This window comes from Triticum aestivum, chromosome 1A (assembly GCF_018294505.1).
Source record: "Triticum aestivum cultivar Chinese Spring chromosome 1A, IWGSC CS RefSeq v2.1, whole genome shotgun sequence".
NCBI classification, from domain to species: domain Eukaryota; kingdom Viridiplantae; phylum Streptophyta; class Magnoliopsida; order Poales; family Poaceae; genus Triticum; species Triticum aestivum.
The window spans coordinates 297824617-297828201 of NC_057794.1; positions in this window are offsets into that span (position 1 = coordinate 297824617).

Consider the following 3585-nt stretch of genomic DNA (forward strand, 5'->3'; position numbering starts at 1 on the left):
CTTGACCGGCTTGAATCCCTTTAGAATATTAAGGCTGTGTTCGGCCAGCCTGCGTGGGATTCCTGGCATGTCTGAGGGGTGCCAGGCGAATATGTCCCAATTCTCGCGCAGGAACTCTCGTAGTGCAGCGTCCACAGCGGGGTTTAACTGTGCCCCGATGGAGGCTGTTTTTGTAGGGTCCGTTGGGTGGACTTGGAATTTGACTATTTCATCCGCTGGTTTAAAAGAGGTGGACTTGGATCTCTTGTCAAGTATCACGTCGTCCCTGTCCACTGTGGAGCGCAGCGCAGTTAATTCCTCGGCCGCAAGGGCTTCGGATAATGCCTCGAGGGCCAATGCGGCTGTTTTGTTTTCGGCGCGGAGTGCTGTGTCCGGATCACTAGCGAGAGTGATGATTCCGTTGGGCCCGGGCATTTTGAGCTTCATGTACCCGTAATGGGGTATAGCTTGGAAGATCGTGAACGCCTCCCGCCCTAAAAGGGCGTGGTATCCGCTACTGAACGGGGCCACTTGGAATGTAATTTCTTCGGACCTATAGTTCTCCGGCGTGCCGAATACCACATCTAGTGTGATTTTCCCAGCACAGCGTGCTTCCCGACTGGGGATGATTCCTCTGAAGGTTGTGCTGCTTTGCTCAATGCGGTTCCAGTCTATTTCCATTTTTTGAAGAGTTTCCTCATAGATGAGGTTTAATCCACTGCCGCCGTCCATGAGTACACTGGTGAGTCGAAAGCCGTCCACAGTTGGACTGAGGACTAGTGCAGCTGGTGCTCGGGCTATTCGGAATTTAGGTTCATCACTGGCATTGAAGGTAATAGCCGTGTCACTCCATGTATTTATTGCTGCCACGTGGCAGATTTCGGCAAGGCTGCGGAGTGTTCGCTTGCGCCTATTATTTGATGCGAAGGTTTCAAAGACTGTTAATACCGTATTGTTATCCCTGGGATGGTGCTATGTGGCATCTGGGATGAGAAGATCCTCACCACTTCTAGCTACCTGCCGGAGTACCCAATATGCTCTAAGGCTGTGTGTTGGTATGGCATCCGTTGTACTATGAATTTTGCAGGGTCTGTTGAGCCATCCCTCCAATACGGTTCCACGCCCTGTAGAGGGTCTTTGCTTCTTTGTAATTAACTCGGGTGTCTTATGATAGTGCACCCTTTTACTTCGGACTGGTTGTATATTCGGAGCCGGATTATCCCAAAATTTCGTTTCGGTTTTCCAGGCGCTTTCCATCGCACAGTACTTTCGTACTATGGACGCCAAGTCGGCGAAGCGTGATATGTCATGGCGACTTATGGCATTAAGGATTCCCTTGTCCGTGCAATTATTGCAGAAAAATGAGACTGCGTCTTCCTCGCGACAGTCCTTAACCTTGTTCATCACAAGGAGGAATCTGGCCCAATAATGATGTACTGTTTCCTGGGGCGCTTGCCTGATGTGGGAAAGATCGTTTATGCTTGGGTGGGTGGGTGGCTTTGAGTCCGAACCCTTACCCGATCTGAGACCCAGGGGCCGAGGAGTTTCCAATCTTGGAAGTTCGGGTTTCGGGATGTTGCCCGATAAGTCTGGCCCGCTGCCTGACTCTAGGTTCAGGGCTTGGGTGATGTCCTCCCGTAAACGGGTATCCGGCTCGGAGAGCTCAGGAATCCGGACATAGTTAGTCCTCAAGATAGAGGAAGAATCGCCGCATTGTTCCTCCACCACCGCAATATGATGGGTGACCGGTGGAGAGTTAATCTCCCTTTGATCGGGTTTAAGCCCAATCCGATCATAGTGCGTAGCGACTCCCAAGGCAGCGATGCGATCCAAGAGCTCGTTTAGGGATGAGAGCTCCATTGGATCCATCTGCTCGGCAAATTCCAAGCCGATGTGGAGGCTGTTTTCGATGACCCGAGAAGTCATCGTCGGTGCTGCAGCCGAACAGGCGGTCATGATGAAACTGCCTAGCCGAAGAGTTTGGCCGACAGCCAGGGCTCCCCGGCGGTAATGTTGTTTTTAGCAACGAGACGAGGCATCCTTCCTTACGGTGACGGCACAGTGGAACTCTCAAGGAAAGCACCAATGTCGGTGTCAAAACCGGTGGATCTCGGGTAGGGGGTCCCGAACTGTGCGTCTAGGGCGGATGGTAACAGGAGGCAGGGGACACGATGTTTACCCAGGTTCGGGCCCTCTTGATGGAGGTAAAACCCTACGTCCTGCTTGATTGTTCTTGATGATATGAGTATTACAAGAGTTGATCTACCACGAGATCGAAGAGGCTAAACCCTAGAAGCTAGCCTATGGTATGATTGTTGTTGTCCTACGGACTAAAACCCTCCGGTTTATATAGACACCGGAGGGGGCTAGGGTTACACAAGGTCGGTTACATAGGAGGAGATATACATATCCGTATTGCCTAGCTTGCCTTCTACGCCAAGTAAAGTCCCATCCGGACATGAGACGAAGTCTTCAATCTAGTATCTTCACAGTCCAACAGTCCGGCCAAAGGATATAGTCCGGCTGTCCGGAGACCCCCTAATCTAGGACTCCCTCATACGCGGCGAACACCTTTCGGCCAGTAGTAATCTGCCACACACCAGGGACCTGTTTGCGATAGTTTTTCTTCACTGTCTAGTCCCTTTTATCACAGATTAGTCCCTGATCTTAGATTGGCCATAACTTTTAAACCGTAGATCCAAACTCGATGAAACCAACGGCAATTTCTTCGTCATGTTTAGATCTATCCAGTGGTATCCTTTTTGCAAACTTCTGGTGGATTCAAATTTGATATTCATATTCGAATTCAAACTTCAAATGGCCATATCTCCCAAACCGAAGCTCCGATTAAGTTGTTTCTTTTTGCATTCTATCACCGTAGCCAAACCCTATCACCTAGACCTTTGTCACAGTAATTTTCACACACTAGAATCTGCCCTTTAGTATATTTATTAGTATGCACTATAGCTCACATCACTTTTTGAACCATAGGCCTATGTTGTTTTGCACTTACAATATTTTTGTGGTAGCTTAGTGTGTTGTATGTTCATTAGGTTTTTCCAAGACTTTTTGTTGTGCATGTTCTTTTGGTTCTCTGGAATGTTTGCTTATGTTTGTTTACCTTCTTTGTGATAGATTGCCCGGAGTGCGAAGCAGAATATTATCAGTCTTTAGAGTTCAACCAGTAGTACCAAGGCAAGTTGCATCTTGATCATGTTTCCATTACCTATGTTTTCATTATGCACTTAGTTCTTTGCAGTAGGACTACATGGTAGGAATTAATGCCGTATGAATATGCTTTTCACCCAGTAGTTCATTGAGGTAGGTTTGAACCATATAACATTGTCACCATTGTTTTACATTATATTGCTTCGCTAAGTAGACGTGGACTGGGAAGTGATCATTGTTGTTGGAAATATGCCCTAGAGGCAATAATAAATTAGTTATTATTATATTTCATTGTTCATGATAATCGTTTATTGTCCATGCTATAATTGTATTGATAGGAAACTCAGATACATGTGTGGATACGTAGACAACACCATGTCCCTAGTAAGCCTCTAGTTGACTAGCTCGTTGATAAATAGATGGTTATGGTTTCCTGAC